The following is a 23,308-nucleotide window of genomic DNA, read 5'->3' as shown; positions in this document are numbered from 1 at the left end:
CTGTTGTGCTCCTTCTAGTGTGGGCGGGCATCCAGCTCTCCCCTGCCCCAGGAGAGTGCCTCAGTGGAGCTGCAGAAGCAGCTTGGTCCGATGAGTCCCTCTTTGCAGAAGGGAAGCCCTTCAGGAGGAGTTAAGACATCCTTCCCCCAGAAGCATGAGGTGGTGAGGCGCTCTCCTCAGCGGTAGCGTACGTGGGTTTGAATCCTCGCAGGTTTAGGAGAACATGCAATTTATGCATCCCACAATCTCAGTGAATGCCCAAGCCACTCTGATACTGGATGAAATAGCACTACCTTTTTAAAAGGATGAAATGATTTCTCCTTCGAGCTTGGAGGAGGATAAATGTGAATGCCTCATTTTAGATAATGAATACTGATCTAGCATAACCAGCGATATACAGCTCAGAGAGGTCCAGGTCCTTGAAGAAGGAAGAATCATAGTCTGAGTTGTAAATTTAATTTGAAAACTTGCTTTACAGAAAAACTTCATAGCGATTGCCTGTCTTGAGAGAGATGTACGTTACGTTTTTCTCTCCAATTTCAGACCTGTGGGGGGGCTTGTAACTGTAGACAGTGTTCTTGCATTAGTTTTTCCTGTGTTTTGAAATGACAATGTTACAGTGAGTGTTTTGTGATACCTCTTTAGAAAAATAAAGAGTTGGAGTTAAAAACAGTTCCTCTGATAACTGTTCTTCTTTATGTTTACTTTACAATACATGGAAAACACATCCTCAGGCGATTTGTTTGTTTATTTTAGATAATGATGACAATAATACTAGACTCTAGAATTTTTCTTTATTTTTAAAGAGGATTGTGTAACTGTCACAAACTTGCCAAAGCTCAAATCTGGATGTGATCTCAGTAGGCAGAGATACAACCAACCAGAGATACCAAGAAGAGTAATCTGCTGATTTGCAGATCCCTTTTTTCCTATTTTTTTCTCCTAATTTATAGTTTTAGTTGTTAAAAAATTCTGATTTCATACAGAATCAAATTATTCTATGTTTTGAATGGACAAAACATATATATTGGTTTAAAAGTCCATTATAATTTAGGGCAGTTAAAGATGAGAGTTCTTCACATAAGTTGTAAGAATTACTGAGTTAATGAAGTGACGACACTATGCTAAGATTTTTACAGTTTTAAACAGCTATTTATGAGACTTTGAGTCTGTGCAGACTTGCTAGTGTTCCTTTTCCACTGCTTTTGTGGAAGTTCTTGATGAGCAGATTATCTGTGATTTTAATGTTCAAGGCCTGAGGAATAAGATGGGGGAAATCTGCTGAATCTGTGCTTTGCACCCAACAAATATTATCCATTATACCCTCCTTTGGCTGTAGCTTACCATGAGATTTCAGTATAAGACAGGAAGGCTGGTAAGTTGAGGGAACTGGTGAGTTTATAGTTCTCCTGGTGAGCATCTTAGTTTGGCTCTAGGGAGGATTTACAGCATATTGAAAACTTAAAAGCCGTTTCAATCTGGGATGCTTATCAGGACATATAAATTGGGAAATTCACCTGGGAAACTTTAAATGCTTTGCAAACATCGATGAACTTATTGAGTGGAGAAGGTGAGGTACAGAGTAGGTAAGAAGCTAGAAGGCCTTGTTAATGCCATGTTCCTGTGCAGCTCCATGGCTGGCAATGACAGTTCTCATAGTAAAGGCATTTCTAGCCTTTAAGCCATCGACTCTGAGGAGAGGTGAGTAAAATGCCAGTTAACACTTACTGACAGTATTTCTTGTTCCATGATTTGAACTGTATTTGCATCTGTGAGCACAGAACACTTTATAGAAAAAAACACTGTTAATGGACACCTCTGCTGAACATCAGCCTCTAGTTACCACTTTCCTCTCCTGACCCACACATGTTTTTGATCCTCCTTGAAATCAACAGTGTGTATACTTCAGGAGTACTTGAATGAAAAGTACATGTGTAAAAAAGATACGATGCTGGTGTGGGGCCAAGTGAGTTGAACTGAACAGTCTGCTTACAGCTTAATTGTACATTATGATTGAATCTATTGCCTCTGAGAAAAAGTTATTATAGGAAAATAGGTGTTAAAATAATTATGCTTCTATTCTATTCTATTCAACTTGCTAATATGAGTGACTTTTTCTTGGACGACTTAATTGCATCTATTTAGCTTAGCAAAATGAAAGCTAATGTGGTGAATTTCTGCTTTTTTTTTTTTTGTTTGTAATTACCTTAAGTATGAGGGAAAGTAACATGCATTCATGAAAAAGACTTACTGATTTCACTAGCCATCAAAATGATGTAGCAGGGAAGAGTATGACGTGAGAAGCAATGCATACTGTCAATATTTATTCCCATCAGTTTACTTCATCCTGTGGAGTAAAATGAGCCAAGAGATTCAAACTTTGCATGTCATAACTTGCATTGAAAGAATGTAGTTGAAATCAATAGTAGAACAAGAATGGTAGAGATCTGCTTCAAAACGGAACTGTACTGGATTAGTAGACTAAACCTGACTTATATAAGATAATTTCTTATTGCCTACGAGGAAGTGTTTTGCTTTTTCTAAGCTGCGTTGCTACAGTATATCTATCACACCAAATGGACAGAGTCAAAGGGAGAGGTGACTAATTCAGGTTACACGTGGAAGTGAATGATGATTTGAACTCAAGGTAATAGTGGCTAGGGCCCTTAGCTGGCAATTTCAAACGGTGGCTATTGAAAGGAAGCTGTTGTTCATGTGAAGCTGATAGAACAGTGAAAAGAAGGGGGAAAAACAAATTTAGGCTTAGAAGTAGTACTATAAAATTGCTAGAGGTTTGAGGATGGAGACTATATTCCTGTCTTTCACACTGTTAATTAGCTTAGTCCAGGTAAGAAATGGAATGAGCAGTTGTTTAATTGCAAAAGTACTCATTTTAAAGCCCTAAATAACACCATTTAGGTAAAAATTGGAGTTCTAATTTCTCAAAATTATTCAAGCTAATACCTGTTAAGAACAAGTAGTAGTCCATACGTTCGCTGGGTACATATGGGGCTTATGGTTACAGGGTGAGCTGAGACACCAGGAGCTTCCAAGGACAGACCAGCTCTTGTTGCCGAGATATCCACAGGCCAGGAAAAAGAGACTCTGCTGGCCGCTTCCTGTGCTGACTACTAGACTGGTAGCTACATCCAGGTGTATTTGTGGGGTCAAGAGTGCTGCTGTTGTATCTGCATTGCCTCTACAGGTAAAGAGGACCCTAAGGAAGCATGCTGGGCAGCAGTTCTGTTGTACTGCCCTAGGAAAGTGGTTTTTTGTGTTCTATCCTCCCACCCAGACCCCTGTGTAAACTAAGTGTTCTCGATTTTTCTCTTGTTTTCTCATCTGGAAGACCATATAGGTGTACTCTAGCATCTTAAGAGAGGTGGAGCTCACACAATGACCTTTTTCCTCTTTTTCGTTTTAGGGGAATTATCTCAGGCTGGTTTGGCTTTTAATATACAGAGTGTCGTGTAAGGATTATCAGCAGTGTGGTGAGATTGCAACTGGCACTGAGATATGCTTCAGTGATGCAGTGCAGAGCAGTTTGCAAAGGGGGGTCACAAATGGTGTTATTCATGGCSCATTTGCAGTCAAAAAAATAGAGGCTTCAGAACTTTCAGTCTGAAGTCAAATGGGCAGAACAAAACTTACAGGTTGCTTTTCATTAAACTTAAGAATTTATATTTGTAACTTTAAATTTAGAGAATTTTTTTTCTATACAGATCATCGCCCTCATTGAGCATGAAAAGAGAATAACAAAAAGCTCTAGTATATTCTGTCCATTTGGCTGATATTCAAAAATGAATTGATAGTTTATGAAAAGAAATTATTTGTACATGCTAACTGTGGAAAAAATATTAGATACTAAATTTAGGTGAATAGGATGGAGTTACTACTTTTACCACTGTGGTTGTCACTATTTTGAAAAAGGATAAATGTGACCAACAACTGTTAAATAGGTGGCAAGAAGTTAACTGATGAATGGCAAATTGAAGATGCCCCTTTTCCATTTTCTTTCTTTTTTTAAGGTTTGGAATGATGTAGGGCTCCTTTTCAAAGACATTTTTAATAGCTTTCCTTTTCCAAAGAGAATTTTTGACATCAGATTCACAGGTGAATCTGGCATAGTGCAATATTGCTTTATAAAGGCTAATTATCTTTTTCCATTAGAGGTAATCTATAGGGACTAATTAGTGCTTTAACACAGTCACCATATCTTTGCCAGCAGGAAGAGGGAGTATTTGTTCTGGGCTATGACTGGGCAGAGGCCACTGGAAGTGAGTGAGGCTGGATCCAGTGGAGGTCAAGTGGTGGGAGGACATCTGGGATCCCAAGAAGAGGATCTCCAAAGAGCACTTGTAGCCAGTGTGCGCAGTGATTGTGATCTTAGACTGAAAGGGAGACAAAATGGGTGGGCAAAATGGAATAGCCGATAATATCTTGCATTATTCTGAGGAGAAGGGAAAGGATAATTGGGAATAATAGTTGTGAAGCAGGTCAGGATATGAGCTCTCCCTCTTAAACTGATTTTCCATCAGTTTGCTTATTTACATACATTATTTATGTATCATTAGGACTGCACAGTTACATGAGTGAGTTTATATGGTTTGTGCTTGTACAAACATGGGTACAGTTGAATGCTCAGGTCCTGTTAGCTTTATGTGAGATTATATCAAGTTATCATGGCATGTTCTGTCAATTTTTCTCATGTTTCCCACWTCTGAGAGTCTTCATGTGGTCTTGAGGTTATTTGAATCTGTTCAGTTTTCATGTAGATTAAAAACTCCGTAGATTTCTTTAAAAAAAAAATCTATTTTCAGACCTTTAAAAAATAAACTTTAGTTCATTAATGAAAGCTATAATGAGAAAGTCACATCCCGAGTGCCAGTGTCCCCCTTCCAAGACTGAATATGCATCTTCCTTTTTATGCATGTTTTACTTAATGTATCCCAATTCCAAATCCAGGAAACTTCCCAGACCTTGTAGATCAGTGCCTTGATCGGGGTGTGGAGAATGAGGCTTTTATTTACTTGCTCTTTTATCGTCACTCCTCTGTCTTGTACGGAAAGAAATGCAGCTTTCACTAGGGAGGCTGAAGAGGCTCAGTTTGAATTATAATCTAGGTGTTATGGCACTTTCTTGGAAGCTGTGGGTTTGATTCATCCCCTCTTGGGCAGGAGATTCCTACTGTGTGCTCTAAGTGCTCTGGGATGGTATCCAAGGAAGGGCTCCCTTCAAGGAGAACAAGGAGCTCTGTTGAACGCTTTGAAACAGATGCCAGATATCCAAGGGAAAAGTGAACCCTTGCTGCCTGCACCGTGAGCCGAACACAAGGCAGGGCTTCAAGCTCAGCTCTTCTCCTGAGCAAATCCTACTGGCTGTGTGGCTGCAGCCTCTCCCAGTCTGTGAAGCCAAGTTTCATCTCCCCATCTTGCCATTGTGCAAAGCAGATGTAAAACATAATTGGTAATCTATTAAAGACGTAAATCTTTTTTGGATATAATCTGAAATTAACTGGTAATCCAGGTAACATGCTTGTAAAGGCAGGTGTGAACTAGTATAAGGAATAAACGTTTGCATCTTGGAATAGCTACCTTTGAAGTGTGCCATGGCTGTTTCTATAAAGAGTGAAGCAGGGACTGTTGCAGGAAAAAAACACCTCAAGTACATGGTTAAAGGCTAGACTGAATGAATTTTCAAGGAAAGGGAGGCACATTTGCAATAGCTCCAGCAAAAAAATTGTATCCTTGCTCCAAAAATGGGTGGAACCTCTGGAGAAAATGTGCCCGAAAGGTTCTAACATGGAAAAGATAATGTTTTATTTCTACTGGTCTCACTCATAGAAAAAGCTGGGACTGTTTTGGCTGAAACCTCCTAAACCAGGCACCTTGCATAGATTAACTTCATTGCTGATCAACCTGAATAGTTAGTTTGACAAAGTAGTAAGTGATTGAAAAGCAAGTCTAATGAGAAGCATCAGGCAAGTGTAATAATGAGTGATAATACTTGCATGTAATAATAATCATGTAGTAATAATATCCCTGTGCATTTTTCTATGAGCTGTTCCAAAACCCTGCAGCAGTAATTTGGGTTAATGTTACCTCTTGGATAAAGTCTGCATGGATAGGTATTACGCTTTTGCTTTTTGTGTATTTTTCAAGGGATCTACTAAACAATTCTGTACTGATGAAAAATTCAATTTGGGGAGCGAGCTGAAAAAGAGGTTCTGCGAGCCTTTGCGGTTTCCAGTTGCCATGGAAATCTTCCTTATTGTTTCAGCAAAGATGCCTTCTCTGGGGGCTGGCTGAGGGGCTGCCTAAATAGCAGTGTTACATTTTAAAAAAGAGGAACTGGGAAAAGTAACTATTTACAATCTGAAAATCATTTATACCTATAATGTGAGTAAGTGCCTGATACTATGGTGATACTAYATGCTAGAGTGTTCCTAAGATATATGTTGGAGAGGTGGTCAATGGATATCCCATCCTTGCTCTTGAGGAATAAAGATGACTGCTTCCCATTCCATATATGCATATGAGTAAGCTCCTTTCTTCTTTTCAGTATTCCTTTTTTTTCTGTCTGTGCTTTAAATACCTGTGTGTTTGTGTACCCGGTGGAAATGAGAATCAGATACTAGAATTCTCATTAGGTTTTGTAATGTAACGTAAGGTTTTGTAACTTCTGTTCCAATGGTGGTAAATCAAATAAAACTTTGCAATCACTGTGCAGAATGGATGTTCACCTATATGGAACACAGTCTTGCAGGCTTTACTGCTTTTTTTTTCTTGCTAGAATATATACAAATTCTTGCTCTGTTATGCCGTTTGTTTACATTTCCTTATGTTTATCCAGCAGACACTTTGTGAAAGCTAAAATCCTTAAAGGCTTTTGAATGTTTGTTTATGATTTATGGTATGAAGCAGTTGTAAAGCTGGCTTAATTAGCAACTCTATAAATGAATTGTTGGGTGTTGCAGAAGGTAGTTTGCGCTTGCTGTCAGGATACTTGACCCTCTAGGAAGTTGAGACAAAAATACTATACCCCTGAAATGTAACCCTGGAACGTTTTTGTTAAGGTCAGCTGGGTATTAGCAGCTGGACTGAAAGACCTATGGATTCACCATTCCTCAGAATCTTTGTTCTCTGACAATTATTTTTCTCAAGCTTTGTATTTTGTATTTTTAGAGCTTTTTTTGGTTTGTTAAGTATCGTGCTATTGTGTGTGTGAGTGTGTTTTGCTCAATCAACTTTTCTGTGCTCTACCTGTGCTCATAACATGTAAGGTAGCTGCTTAACATCTGTAATACATACATACATAATGTCCGATCAGAAAATCATTGCTTCTTATTCATTTTTGTTTCTAGTTTAACTGGTTGCTATTCAGAGTGAAACTGTTTGATACCAGTCATTTTACTGTCTACGATCCCCTTGTGATTACTTCAATGCCAGCTATGAACCAGAGCTGTTTAAGCAACTAGATGTCATGTTTTGCTTTTCACTGTGAGTGATGTTAGCTGAAGTGCCAGTGAGTGTATATCTCACTGCCTTGTCACTGAGTATTCTGACCTTAAATGTAAGTTTAGGTAAATCAAGATTTTGTACTGGATATTATAGGCAGTAAATCAGTATTTCTGCCATTTACTTTTGCAGAATTTCTTACTTTTGGAAGACATAAAAATACACGAACACAACATTTGATTTTAGTTGTTGTGTCCTCACTGGATTAGCAGGTAAAAAGGGCTGCTTTTCAATACACAATATAGTTAGCTTTGATTTCTACAGTATCGTGGTTGTAGCACAGCACCTGAAGAAGTTATACTCAGGATTTTCTTTCCTGGAATTGTCAAGGTATCCCTGGCTGTCTACTGAATATACTGATAAGAATATATGTACATGTATGCATACATACATACACATATGTATGCTTTGGAATATATACTATATATATTGTATTTATTGGCATGTAGATTGCATACTGGTATACATAATACATTTTGGAGTYGAATGAGACAGGACATATCGGGATTGTTATAATTTTGTTTCACAAACTCCTTGATTTCCAAAGCTGAATGCTTGTGTTTTTCTGCATTTACATGCAGTTGGTAAGTAGATTTTGATTCTTTCAAAGCAGGTCAGTTATTGCATTATGGAATCTGTTTATATCAATGAATAAACCCTCGCTAGCTTGAAAGGCCCCAGCGGCCATTTATATCATCTGTTTGGTAAGGGAGGGACATGCACATTTTCTGGTATTGTTCTGATCTTTATGCTGGAGGAATGTGAGTGGCTGGCAGCACTTGGGAAGGTTTAAGTGGTGGTGGTTCTCATTTGTTAGCTTGTTAACAAGCAGGCACCATGAACATTTAAATGAATTCTTACTCTCTTCTGTTCAGCCTTCCTTCATCATCAATTTTTTGTTTGTAGATCACCATAAATAATATGCTGTTGGAAAAGGTAAGTTTTCCATTTATCAGAAACTGTCTTCAAGATGTAGGAAATTGTGTAAGCTTCTACTACTCAGAAAAGTCGCTGTTAAGTTTTTAGGAACTGACAAATCCAGTAGCTCTGTGACACTGCTGCAGCTCCATGTCCCCAGGTACAGCCACTAGCGAAGCTGAGCATGTGCTTCTGAGAAACACCCCCCCCCCTCAAACAGCACCAGTGGTCACCTCCTCTTCCCTCCCTGGCTGATCAGGATGAAAGCCCATTAGTCGAAAATATATATACAAATGTATGTAATTTGGATCTCTCCAAAAACTGGCTTAGACAACCAGTCTATCCAGCAGCTGGCCCCTGGATCCTGCAGTTGCCTCATGCATGGACACACTCACATACATGTGTCCACAAGTGGGTCTCTCTGGTAGCTGGTCCAGAATTATGACCTTACCAGTAGCTGACCCCTAGACTCCAAGGTCTCTCCATTGCTGACTTGGACCTTCTGGTCCTTCCACTAGCCAACTCAGACCTGCTGGTCTCTGCCATATCTGTTCCAGATTTCTGGCCACTTCAAACCTCCTGTCTTACTTGCTGCTTATCTAAGTCTGGCTTGATGTTYGCTAGCGATTGCACACTGACATATGCAGCTACGCAGTGTGCACACACTCTGATCTCTCCAGTTGCTGGCAGCCCAGATGCATAGGCCCCTATGACCTGGGATCTCACTCCTGTTGTTGGCACATATGCCACCATGCACTCACAAGCACACAGAATAGAGTCCTCTCAGCCAAGAAAATAGTTAGAAATGGAGTTTAATGAGTAGACAGGACAGACTGTGCTGATGAGGTGTAGGGCATGGCCAGATAAGCCCTCTTGAACCACGTCTTTCCCTACCTTTGGTCCTTCCGCTAAACATCCCATAATAAATCTTGTACAATCTCCAAATGCTCTTCCTCTGCATCCCAGGATGTGCCCTGTACCCTCTGGGCAGTGACCCCCTTGGTCTGTAAAAAGCTTCCCCAACCAATGCCTCCTGGTGACGGGGGTCACCATGGGGCTGGGGGCTCCCCTGCGGCAACCCTGGCAGCTCTGTCTCCCTGAGTAGATCATTRGGGCATCCCCAGTTGCCGTTTGCTCCTTGCTGCTTCGTGTTTGTGGAGACGAGCCTGTTACTGCATTACCTGGCATGAACTATAGACAGACCTTCTTTTTGATGGTTTGGGTCTGATGAAACTGTAAGCAGATCATATAGTAGTTTGTATGTGTACCACTGGGAATATCCATCTGAACTGTTTTGCAAATAAAAGCAAAACTATATTGTATACTCATACTTTAAAGAAAAACTCCGAATTTATCAAAATACTGTTATTTCCTTTTTTTTTGAGTGGGGGAGGGTGTTAATTGCTGTACTACTTTTGATTATTTTCCCCCCATTCATCACAAAATCTGTAGATGACTGTGTGTTTTTGGGATGTGCAATCTGGTTATTCAGCTCCTGCCTTTTCTCCTCCCTTCTGGGCCCCTTTGTCAGGATCCAGGCACCACCTCTCTTCACATCACAGCCTCTCCCATCGGGGCAGCCTCAGCAGTTTCCCACTGGCCCATGGCATATGGTTACTGCCAAAAAAACATGCAGCCCCAAGCTCATGAGTCTCACTCGCCTTCCCACTGTTCTTCCTGCTGCCTTTCCTGGGCAAAACTGCTGTGCAGCCTGCCCTGTTGCATTGGCCCTTGTTTGCTACAGAGATGAGCATTTATGCCATTTTGGTGGAGCACACAAATAGCCTGTGATGGCCAGAGGTAACATCCATCCATTTTTTTACAAATATGTCCTATCTCCATCTTGTGAAGGTTTAGTTAGAGACAGTACACATATTTTTATAACAACATTGTGTAGATGGCTACTGATCACCAGGAAATTATAGCAGGATGTTGCTACCTATGCTTCTCCATAGTCTTTTKGGAGCACATGTTTAAAAAGGCACAATTAGACCTTATTTTGCCCACTTCCATCCAAACACTGATCCCTTAATAGAAAAAGGGAACATTGCAAGGAACATCAAGTACAGGTCAGCAGAATTACTGTAATACTTACAGAAAGAGCTCCAGAACTCGACAGCATATTACAGAATGTTCTTTTACTTCACTTACAATAATCTTTATCTATTATCCTTAYTTTCATCCAGTACAGATCTCTAGTGTTCCTGCTAGATTTGGCTAAGCATTCCAGGTCTGCAATTTAATTTGAAAGAAATAAGTTGTCACCTCACTAAATGTTAGGCCTCTCTAATAGGATAGAAGATGCATCCTTTTGCTTTCTTAGCTTCTTACAACAGAGTCAGCTAAAAGAAACACATCTAATTAGAGGAGATACTGAAGCACTCATGCAGTAGGCAAAGCTTGATACTGCATGTGGTACCAGCCTCTGGAGACTTACTTTGATGGTTTTACACATTTATGAAAGTAAAAATGCACTTCAGTGTTTTCCACCTCCTTTGGAACCTGAACTACTGTTTGGAGTTTATTTCTCCGTTATGCATTAGGACATCATGTGGACCGAAGCAAGTAAGTAGCCATCTTAGGATACTTTATACTTGTCGGAGGGCTAATCTAGCTGCCAGAAGCTGATTGCTTTGCACCGAAAAATGCAGCTCACAAGGTCAACATTTCTTTATGGCAGTGCCTAAAGTGAATAAATTACATGTGATAATGTATAGGAAGGGCAAATAAACTATAACAATCCTTGGAGGCTCTAGTATTTATATACATTGCTAACAAGTAATCTTTTCTTAATTTAACAGCATGATGTGGTGTTTACCACCAAAGATGGTGGCTATTTGCATAGCAGTACATTAACAATATTACGAATATATATATCTTAGCCTCATTGATGAAGTCTTTTAACAATTTTACACATTTTGCATGATTTTCAGGGTGTGGATAGTTTTGCAGTCCTGAGAATCTTGATCTGAAAGAAAATGTTTTTCATCTTTGTTTGAATGTGTGGAGGGAGGTTTAGTTCAGACCTGCTACTAGACGAACTGGGAGCTTGCGTGTTGCCTGCGGGGCTTTCCTGTGGATTTGGAGACAGACTTTGGGTTTGCTTCTGTCAAAGCCATCTTTAGATATAGGGTAGTCATATCCATCCAATAACACTAGTCTGGAAGAATGAGACCTCTCCTTTTTTTGAATGTTGAAAACTCACTCTGGGGGGGATTTTTGTGCTGTATATTCAACTCTAGAGATATTCTCTGAGACCTGTCTGGCAGTCTGGGGAAAAATGACTGTCTTATTTTGCTGCAGGGTAGAAAAAACATGTAAACTGAAGCATTAAAATTACTCAAACATGAAATGATTCTACACATATCATAAGCAAGTAAAGGGCTGTGTGTACTGTGTGTTGGCACCTCAGGTGGCCAGAATGCTCTCATATTTCCATATATTTTCAGTTTGCTAACATAAAGTACAAAATGATCAATATTAAGGTAGCAGAAGTTCTTCAAATATTTTTTCATCTTTCCTATGAATGGAATTTCTGTTTTATTTTAGACATGTGGACTTAATATGTTCAGCTTCTCCACTAACTTTCCCTTGTATGTTAAATAAAAACCTGCTTTTGTTGTTTAACAATGAAATTTATTCTGCGACAGTCCTCTATTAAAGGTGAGTTTTCTGGGAGAGATAACAAATTATCACCAAAATACAGCCTTCTTGTTAAAACATTTAAAAAAAAGGTACAGTATCCAGCATTGTACAGATTTCTGCTTTGCTGAAGAGTAGCTGAGAGTATTTATTTAATATGTATCTCTCAGATCTAAGGGCAAGGCTCTTTTGTCATGTCCTTTTTCATTCTGGTAATATACTGGCTAATTTATAAATTACCATTTGTAAGCACTATTTACACACAATCTCACATCAGTTTACATAAGTCTGCTTTAAATGATCACGTTTATTTGATGTCAGCAGCTCCATTCACACTAAAATGAAATTAATGTTGAAATGGTGTTTTGCACCTGATAAGGGAGTACTAGCTGTCGCTGGACAGAGTGATACTTGACTTCAACTGGTACATCCTGGGAATAAGCACATTGGCATAGTGTACTGAGGTTTTCTGGTGTCTAGCCTTATTAAATGAAGGGGTTTTAGCTACTTGGTTTAAGCTGGTAGTACAGTCTCTTTTCCTGGGCCTTGATACTTTTGTCATGTAACTTCTTTAACATCTTTAATGTAGCACACAGATACAAAAACAGGAAATAGAGGGACATTGCACTGTTGCCTATCACTGCCTATTTCTTTTACGTGTGTTATCCAGTACTTTACATGCTTTAACCTTTGTAATCTGAAGGGCCTTCAATCTGCAATTCTGTCTCCTGCTTTCACCCAAGCTGCCCTGGCAGTACTTCTCTCTTCTTGTTCATGCGGTTGCTCCTGTGCTGTTACCCTCATGGCCTTGCACTTGCAAACCCCTATACTGCTGTTCTGATGGGCTCCCGTGAGRAGAGGTGGCCACTGGCATGAGAACGATCTCTTCTTTCCTTGCCTTCTCCTAACCCTTGTTTCGTAGCCTTTAGTTTAACCTTTGGGGAAAGGCAAGTCTTAGTGAGTTGCAAAGCAGATAGTAGCCATTTAAATATCTTATAAACATTTCCCAGTCACATACAGACACCAAGTTAGCAACCAGTGAATGTGCAGCCCTTGTACCTGATCAGGCATTATCTAGGTAGGGCTAATAGTGCCATAAGTGGGAAAAACCAACAGGGGATTTGAGTGGGTCTCGAGGAAAAGTATGTTTTATTAGGGAAAAGCATGGAGGAAATCACGCTTATCATCTTCACCATCATCACCTGCTCAGGTGGTGAGGACAGCCAAGGAAGGATGCTCATCCTGGGACCTCATCACTTCTCCTCCTGCTTCATCTTTGGGGAGAGTTGTTCTCTTTTCCCTTCTTTCTCTCCTTCTCCTTTGTTTTCATTCCTAAGGTAGCTTTGAGGTCAAAGCATGCTGTCAACTATGGGCTCTGAGATTAAATTTTTGTAGATGTAAGTTTGTCTCAGCATCCTCGGCAACAAATGGAAYGTGCTCAGACAACACAAAGTTTCTGAAAACTCTGGTCTTCCTGGAAGCTCTACCTCTTATTTCTTTGGGGACATAAAATTCTACTTACTCTTCACTACTCTAGTCTTTTCACAGATTTATTTGAGGTAGGCCTTTATTTTATATATTTTATATATACACTTTAAAGGCTGCAAATATTTAGTGCTCTAAGCATCATTCTTGCTGCAACTTAAAGACTCTTTATGAGGAAGGTTTTATGACATTTTTGTTTAATACAGTTGAGCTCTACGCTTGCCAAAAATCTTTGGAAGGTTTTTTCCATGACAAAATTACCTTTGGTGTAAGAATATTTTGTCCTGACACTGTAGACTCTCTCATGTATCACCTTGAAGGTAAAGATATACCTAAGCATTCACATCTTGAAATTAAATCTCTAACATAGCTAAGTCTTGACCCATTAAGTACTCTGAAAATGTGCATCACATCTAAAATGTTTTTAGTAGCCTCCAAAAAAAAAGACTAATAGAAGATTACAGAATCACAGAATCAGAGAATGGTTGAGGTTGAAAGGGACCTCTGGAGATCATCTAGTCCAACTTCTSTGCTCAAGCAGGGTCACCTACAGCATGTTAGATAGGATCACATCCAGGCGGATTTTGAATATCTCCAGAGAAGAACAGCCTCTCTGGACACCCTGTTCCAGTACTCTGTCACTCTCACAGTAAAACAATTTTTCCTTATATTCAGGTGGAACCTCCTGTGTTTCAGTTTGTGCCCGTTGCCTCTTGTCTTGTCACTGGGTACCACTGAAGAGAGTCYGGCCCCCACCCTCCCTTAAGGTATTTATGGATGTTGATAAGATCCCCTCTCAGTCTTCTCTTCCCCAGGCTAAAGAGGCCCAGCTTGCAGCCTTTCCTCATAAGAGAGATGTTCCAGTGCTGTAATCATTGGACATAAAAATTGGACATTTTAAAATTAGATGCTGAAGTTTGTGCAAAATATTGGGAACTACTATGATGAATTTTGACTAATGAGTTTAAATGTTTTTGCTATTGTAATATCTCTTGTTTCTCCTCAGGCATGTGAGGTTGTGGTTTATATCTCAGTCCTCTACAAGGCAAGACTGTCTTTTTTTTTTTTTTTTTTTTTTTTTTTTTTTTTTTTTTTTTTTTTTTTTTTTTTTTTTTGGCCATCATAATTTACTTGATGTCTTTGAGGCCTCTACTTTTTACAGGTTTTCCTTAGCTATGTCTGAAATGATTTACTGTTCTTTTTTTCTTCCCTAACTTAATAATTTTAGTTAATTTTTAAACTAGAGAAGAACTTGGGCTGTATAGTTTGGATCCATAATAAGAATTGTGTTTCCCCAATATTTGGATGCATTCAGCATCCTCTTCATTTTGACTGAAGTTGTCTGCAAAGCTTATAAWTTAGATTTCAAAAGTTCCATGAGCAAAGGAAATAGAACAAGGAACTAAAGCACATGATGGTAGTAGCAGCAAGAGCAATGGTTTTATGTGCRTCTATATCCATACTCCTAAAATTGTCAAAATGACTAGTGATTTTTGGCTGTCTGTCCTGAGATGCTATACAGATGGATGTTCGCCATCTCTAGAATATCAAACTTAAGGTGTCGCCAAACAGAATCACTTGGTGATTCTGCTCTTGGTTCTTATCTCAGTTCTCCTATTTCTGATCTCTCAATCTAGACAGTGGCCAGGCTGTATGTCTGGAAGCTCTAGGAATCAAATTTTAATATACTTTTTATTTAAAAAAAATCCACACAATTTTTATTCTGCTTTAGCTAAGCTATTTTTAAAATAAATTCTGATTTGCAGAATGATTAACTAAACTGGAAGAGTCCTAATTAGAAAATCCCTGCTGGTATTTGAATGCTTTCAGTTATCCTGATTAATCGGATACTACTGCTGCATGGAATAATTCTGCCGTGACTTGGGTAGTCTTTTGAACAATTTGCTGCTKCTCAGGGGTTCTCAAAAGATTGACTACAAACTGTGACCATCTAAAGAGCATACAACAGAAATCATTTTTTGCTTTTTATTTTAACCTCTAACAGTTGCAAAACCTGTAAAGAACTGTAATAAAGTCTGAAATCTGGCTGTAGATATGGGRGTGAGTTACAGATATTTTGGTCCATGGAGAAGGTGCAGATTGAAGAGTTTTCCATCCACGAGACAGAGGTCCATCCACGAGACAGAGCTGGAGACGGGTGGCAGGTAAAGCCCCAGCACGGCTCAGGCCAGGACTGGGTGCCCAGGCCATGTGGGTGCAGGTCCCAGGTCAGGCTGGTCAGGGCCCAGTAAGGCCTACTGGCGTGCTTAGGGCCTGGTAGACAGCATGTGTCAAACTTGCTTTTGCATGTAATTTTAAAGAGTATATATGTAAGATTAATATTAATACATGATAATATGTCTATAATCCTACTTGAAGTGTCTAGTGCTTCCCTGAACGCCTTTCCGGAGACAGAGGATGGCCTGCTTTCTGCCTTTCTTATGCAGTACCTGTCTACAAACACTATTTATAAAAACCTAAGAAAAGTGGTAAGTGTGGTCGCTTGCTGAAAACTCAGCAGGCAGCGTTATGAGTTATGGAATTATCTTCACTCGCCCAGCACTGCTCACTCAGGCACAATGGGAGAGAAAAGTACACTCTGCTCTCAGCAGCATCTCGCATCCTCTGGTAGCTGCTAACAAAAAGCTACTGCAACCTCCATGTAGCTGCCAGGGCATGCAGCACTCAGCAGTGCTGAGCGTGGACTCRCACGAGGCAGGTTTGATACCTTTTTTTTTTTTTCTTTCTCGAAGACCCCATTTATTACTGTGAGCATAGAGAGAGATTTCTGTGCTCTATCATGTAAGAAAAACCCAGATGATTCTCCCCCTGGTACCAAACAGACAGTGCTATTACAATGCCTGGAGTTTTACCTCCACCTGTCCTCCTGGTTGTAGGCTGTGTGATACTGTGTGGAGGCAGTATAGTGTTAATCTAAGCACAGAAAATTAAGTTTAAATGTGTGGGAGTAGAGATTTTTAGATAAATATGCAGGAAAGTGCCCAATCATTCCATCAAAATGAATGGGAGAACTGTGTATACATTTCTGTGTTGATGCATCATCTGTCTGAATGACAGAATTATTAGAGCCTCAAAGCTTTATTTTGAAGATAGTTAGTTTTTGTATTTGTCATAAACTTGGCTTTATTTTGCATTCTGTTTACTTGCATTTTAATAAATGTAAGAAATATCCTACCGGCTTTGTGTTAAACCAGAAAAAAGAGAGTCCTTGTAGACAGACATACAGATCACAGAATACGTAAATACAGTTCTCATGACCAGGAGAGGTCTGTCCGTATGCCTGAAAGCTTATCTTTCTTTCTCCCCCAGCTTGTGCAATTGGCTTAATAAAAGATATTACTTCCCCCAACATTCTTGCTTCTCTTGTTGCCATTCACAAACTGTTGCTCTTGTGGGCGTTTGTTATTCTGAAATGCTAGCATAAAGGAAGATTAGATTTTTCTCTGTTTTGTCCTTTGAAGAGAGACAAAGCTTGCGTGCGTAGAGCAGTTCCATAAAACGAGCCTGAGCAGTCCAATATAGCTTGAGTACTGGCTGTTGAAAACGTATACTGTGAAACTGGATGTGAAAATCCATGAACAGCTCAAACAGGGAGAAAATGAAAAAGAGTAAGTAAATTGAATTAATAATGTTTGCAAGCACATCACTTTCCAGAAAGAGGCTACACAGAGAAAATTTTTTACCCACGAGTATCTATTATAGCCAACAAAACCAGCATGAAAGCAGTTTTTGTAAATCTTTTTGTTTTCAAGTGCGATACAGAATTATTAAAAAGAAAATAACTCTAAGACTATTTATGTGGCAAAGAGGAAGAGGCCTGCTTTTCTTTTTTAGTGTTTGCTCTGTTTCCCAGCATCATGAAAGGAGTAATAGTTATCTTTTCATCACCAGTAAGTTAACAAAATAAACGTTGGAATAGAGGAAAGGGAATAATTTTAGTGCCAGTTTCATTGAATTACAGGTTTCATGTATTTTTAGAGCAGTGCGAGTCCGATAATGGTATTATCACTATTTGTCTAATGATATGGTTGAAGTAAATAGCTATCTAACCAGGCAATGCCTCCTGGTTCCTCTGGTAGACCGCGGGAGGACACTGAGGATGTGGGGGATGAATCCCTGACACAGGAGGAGTTCGCTGGCAGCTGGGGTTAGGTCCTTTGTTGCAAAGAGCATTAAATACAAGGTTAAAAATGATAAAACCTCCTGTAGATTAATCAGATGCTCTGAGTTTGTGCCTCTAGGAGGCTGAAGCTATATTTTCATACCACCATTCRAATTTGAACTTAGCATGTGTGATATGCATGTAGGGGGTAATCTCTTCCCCTCTTCCTTTTTTTCTTGTTGTTTGACAGGAAAAACTCTTTCCCTCTTTCACGGGTAGCAWTACTCTTATTTATTGACCTAACCAAGGGGTTGGAAGAGAAGAGGAAGAACTGTAAATCTTCTTCTCTTCATTCAATTACTCGTAATGGAGAGAACTGGCGACGACACTTCAGTCCTGTTTTCTCCATTGCTGCTCTGTGTCACCATCTCAGCAGGACTGAGAAGCGATTAAGGTAGTTTTGTGCTCGTGTTTGTCCGTAAACACTGGGGCAGCTGAAGTCTTTGACGGTGGCCTGTTTGAAGGAGGAAAAGTGGCTTCATGTCTCAGTTTTGCGTTTTACTTTAGTTTTAACTTTTCTACGTAAGTTATCTTATAGTGTGAATCTCCTTGTGTGTCTTMCAGAGACTCCATCACCCAGCAAAGGAAAGCTGGATATGAAATATTTTGCAACTATTTCATAAATCAGGCAGCCTGGGATGATTAGAATGACATAAAAGGGTATATAAAATGCTTCYCAATTATATCTGCTCATTTCAAAGGAATAGAAATAGTCCTATTAGTATATGGCATTATAAAATTTGTTTTTAATGTCCATAGTCTTTCTTGAAGTAGCATTATCAAATTGCATTAAAAACATACAGCTATGAAAGAGTAGTGGCTGCCACTGATGCTTGTAAGGGAGTTCTCTGTTAAATACCAGGGGCATTTGTGGTATATGTTTTCAAAGGATTGTGGAAGATTTAAGGGTATGACTGCCATTAATACTGTAATGAGGTACATGGCAGGAATCTCTGGCAAAGCATTTGGCCTGGGAGAGATTTTTCTTTTTTTTTAAAGTCTCAAATACCAGACTCTTTGCAAATTAGATCAAAATAATTTATGTGTTGTTAAATTTAACCATACAAACTCAGAAAAGGCTGTTGACATATTGGCTGTATTTGCTGCTCCRTACTGCGAGATACAGCTTCCAAGTAGACTATGAAAGGGCTATTCAACAACAGTAGCTATTAATGTATATACAATTCAAATATTAATATTGCATTCACATTTTTTTGCACTTACGCATACGCTATATGCTTTAGGAAATATTTCTTTAACCATTGAAGTTATCAGTTACATCTTTCTATTAGCATATTTTATCAATAAAGCTTGCAATGCTAAATAAACTCTTCCGTCCTTGAAATACCTTTTTTTTTTTTTTTTTTTTTTCGCTGTAGGGACACTCTGAGACATGAACCAAAAGAGAATAATCTTCCCTAAAAATAATTTTATAATTTTATTAGCTGTCTGGGAGTGCTTGTATGTCATGTAAATTCTGCTTCATTTAKGAGACAGGTGGGAGACCTTCGCTCTCCTCAGCGTACAGGTCTGTTGAGCTGCTTACAAAAGTAATTTTAAAATGAGTCAGGTTTAGCAACATATTTTTGAGTTCTTCTATAAGGTTGTTTTTTGTATCATCATAGAGCTTGGTTTTGAARTTAAGATTTTATTGGGTAGGCTACAGAGGCAGTTGTAAACTCTCACTAAAATGCTGTGAATTTTTTGGTTTTATCTTTCAATCTGGATCAACTACTGTTTTAATTCCAAGTTTCTTAGAGGAAGGACTTCTGTAAAATTCAGTTTTGTAAAGATAAAAAAATGGTAACAGAATAACATGATATCCTTGGAGCAAAGACCACTTTTTATTTTAGCATGTTTTAATAGTAGCCCACTACATGAAGTACAGCAAACGCCCRTGTGATAAATTAACAAAAGCTTTTTCTGTGCTGTCCTGAAAGAGAGCAATTTTCCAGGCACTTGTAAAATGTGCAAACTTAATCTTGCTCTTCATATTCACCCTGAAGAGTGCAATATGTATGTATGTTCCCTTTTTAAGGTAATAGGACTAATCATAAAGCTGTTACTTAAAAATAGAAACATGAGCATTGAATTTTGCAYCTAGACAACGGTAGCTACAAAGCTGAAGGGGCAGCTGGAAAGCTTTTCCTTCATGGAATTCACATAGTACTCAAAATACAGCTCCAGCATGGAAGATAAGTTAAAACCCAAGCAGAATGCATTCCTGTCTTTTTAAATTTGTGAAGCCTTTGAAATTCTGCTAGTGAGGGTGCGAAACATTACTCTCCGTTTAATGCTTACGTTCCCTTTGAGACAATGCTATTGCAAAGGTCAGAAAGCAAAGAATTGCAGCAGCAGTGAGGTGTTCACCGTTGGTAATTAGAATTGTTGCTACTCATTCTCRGTAGTCAGTTTGTCAGCTTCTTTTGTAAAATAATTTCAAAATGTTTTCAAAAATAATTCTGCTGTAGAGCACTATACTCTTTTGCAGAAGTGCATTGGAAATGCTAATCATTCCTCATGTTCCTAAGATGTTCTTAAATGTCTTTTGTTCCTGAGAACAAATCTGTGGACTCATAATGTGAACATCTGTGTGTTCACACGTGAGTCTCCCAGCCCTGCACTGGAGCCGCCAGTTTGGCAGATGAGGTAGCAGTTTTCATACTGAGTTRGATTTAGATGTTTTATTGATATTCCAATGTTTGAGAATTAGGTGCTTTTCCACAGTCATCTTATTTGCATTGTGTCTCAAAGACAACACCTTTATTATGTATTTCTTCCTTAGCATGCAATACATACCATTATATCCATTAAGGTTATTGCAAAGGAAAAGCCTACAAYACAGTGGGTGTTGTTTCCTTCGTAAATGTTGTAGTATACAGGATGCTGAGTGCTAGTGGAAGAGTTTTCTTCTGAGCACTACAAATCTGTGGTTGTCCAGCAGGAGGAAATGTGGATCAACTGCCATCAATAATGCAGAACCAAGAGGGGTTATTGGAAAGACCTTTTGTCCCTTTGTACTTAAGATATTTTCAGTTTATGAGCTATAACAGAAACAGGAGTTCTGTAATGCACTTGGGACTTTTAGGTACCGTGTTATTGAACATATTTTTCTATATTGGTATTGTCCTAGCTATTCAGTAGTAACTTGTCTAAAAAGTGCAATGTTGTTATTACCTTTAGCGACATGAAAAAGTGTCTTGCTCTTTATGTTGCTTGAGCMAGTTCTCACTAAACCTCCCAGAGTCACTGAGTTCTTTGCTAAAAGAAGYGTCTTACTGATTTGAGCAAATGAGAAGTTGGCATCTTTCTAATTCACCTTGGTGGATTTTCCTGTCATTATTTTCAGTGCATTGTTTTCTCTGTCCTCTCCTTACTTATCCTCTTCTGGCCTGTTTTTTCTCACATTTTTTCATGTCTTTGATTCCCTACTCTGGCCTCCTAGCTCTCTTCTGCTCCTTTTTTCTTCCACCCTTCCATTTTCCCTCCAGTGAGCATAAGTTTTCTTTTCCCAGTTCCTTTCCYGGCATAAGGASAATGCGACTCTGCCAGTGTTCAGTATGTAAGAGATGATTGTGAAGCTCAGGGGTCCCACCCATCTATTTGTACTTTTTGCCTGGTGTCTCAGGCGAAGGAGATGGTTACCAGTCAGGAGTCACCAATCAGAATGCATGAAAAAGAAAATGCCAGTGTTTGATTATTGAACAARGTAGCAGATTTTGGGGAGAAGAGGAAATGCAAAAGTATATGATTCATCTTGCTGATTTTCCTAGAGATTCATCAGTGCTGATTTTCATATTTCATCAAAGTTTAAGGTGCCTGCTGAAATAGTTAGTACTCATCATATGCTCAGCATTAGCYGGGATTACTTCCTATGGCTATTTGACTCACACAATTGAATAAATAAATWATTTAGGAGAGTTAAAAGAAAGGGGGTTCAGACTCAACTGTCAACTCTTGCTCATTGAGTTTGTTAGACTTTCAGTATTTATTCTTTTGGAAATGGTTTTATCTTGTCACTGTTACTGATTTGATTAGCTTGGATGGATATGACAGTTATTTTATACTGATTAAGAGTGCCTCAAAATTCCTGATAAATTAAAAGCCACTTCTAATCCACACAGGAGCAGCTCAGCCCTTCATAATCGCGGAATCGTTTGTGTTTGGGTGCATTTCACAATAGCAAACAGAAAAATAGTTTCCCTCATACTGAAATACGTGTAGATCTTTTGGCATACATTTTTGCTGGTACTTAATCTGCAGAAGTTAAGAGTAATTGCTGGAATGTTTTTATTTTCTGTTTGCTTTTTTCTCATACAGTATAGACGTATCTGAAATACTTTCTTGTGCTGGCTGAGAATTCATGATTTGGTAGAAAAGGAGGCCAAATACAGAAGCATATCACGTGAGCGTTCGCAACTATTGGGACATTGTAATTTTTTGTAGGAAAGGAAAAGGGAAGAAGCAGAACTGTAACATTTTGAAATATTGATGAGAAATGTAGAAATAGGAAAGGTAATTACTGAAATATAAATAATACATACTTTGTTTTATAGCTAGCTTAAATATTTAATAAGCAGAGGTCAATGACACAGTGACTAACCTGTTGGTGATCTATGGATATTACTGCCTGTGTCACTGATATGTACCGTGTCACTGCCCTGTGTAGTTCTCTTCAGTGGAAGACATGGGATATTCAGATATGGTTCGGGTTTCTAATGGTGGGTGCCGTCTTTTATAGGGTTAGTTCTGTGCTACCTATGTGTTAGCTCCATCTAATTTCTACATGAATATGGCTAATACATGATAGACTTTATCAGGTTATGTGCATTTGGCAGGATAATGACGTCATTTTCAAGTTTCAGAAAGTGAAATTAGAAACTAGTTTCAGGTCGCTTTGTTCCAGCTTTGTATTAGTTTTTCATATCAAGAGCAGTTTGATTTCAATAAGCTAATAATAGAGCTGAAAACCCCATATATCAGCAGAAGGATTCTCCTCAGCTGCATATATCAGCAACACAAAAGTTTACAAGTTTATATTGCACATAGGTAAGTGATGAGGGAGTTTGGGTCAGCCTGTGCTAAGGCATAAACCTGTGTTAGTAGTGCAAGGAGACCTATGGCAAGGTTTTGCCATTGTTATGGAAGATTTTGGCATAGAGTATCATCTGCTGTGCTCAGCAACTTAGGAAGTGCAAATATGGATGGCTAATTGTATTTCTAACAGTTGGGAAGAAAAGGAGACTTACTGTAAAAATGACAGTATTATCTTTCTTTTCCAGTAGGGCAGTTATCTGGGTTTCTTGATAGACTGCAAGAAAACTTAAAAAAAAAAAAAAAATCACTCACTGGGGAGTAGTATAGTAGTGAAGAAATTTAATATTTTGAGGAACTACAATTGGATTTAGAATAAATATTTAATATAAAGATCAATTTAAGGATTGTTCTAAACTGTGAGTCTGTTTTTTGCATAGATATTATGCAGTTTGCACAGCTCTTCTTGCCCTCAATACTAATTTGTTGCCTGAGAATGTCCAAATCTAGAGTTTTAAAATCTTTCTTA

The 23,308-nt window shown here is 38.8% G+C and overlaps 1 protein-coding gene across 6 annotated transcripts in view; it reads left to right on the top strand.

Annotated features, from left to right (window-relative positions):
* The window catches only part of GPR176 (G protein-coupled receptor 176), a 46,121-nt gene that overhangs the window by 3,242 nt on the left and 19,571 nt on the right, over positions 1 to 23,308 (top strand). Inside the window, exon 1 of one of the 6 annotated variants that reach the window (XM_085323306.1) lies at positions 14,261 to 14,329. The exons of the other annotated variants lie outside the window; for them this stretch is intronic. The gene's annotated coding sequence lies outside the window, so the exon portion shown is untranslated. Of the gene's footprint in view, positions 1 to 14,260; positions 14,330 to 23,308 lie in introns of those variants that run through there. 6 annotated transcript variants of the gene reach the window in all.

The sequence above is a fragment of the Rhea americana genome, unplaced genomic scaffold (assembly GCF_003343005.1).
Source record: "Rhea americana isolate MKP2758 unplaced genomic scaffold, rheAme1 scaffold_84, whole genome shotgun sequence".
Taxonomy (NCBI): Eukaryota; Metazoa; Chordata; class Aves; order Rheiformes; family Rheidae; genus Rhea; species Rhea americana.
This window is presented reverse-complemented; position numbering and strand designations above follow the sequence as displayed.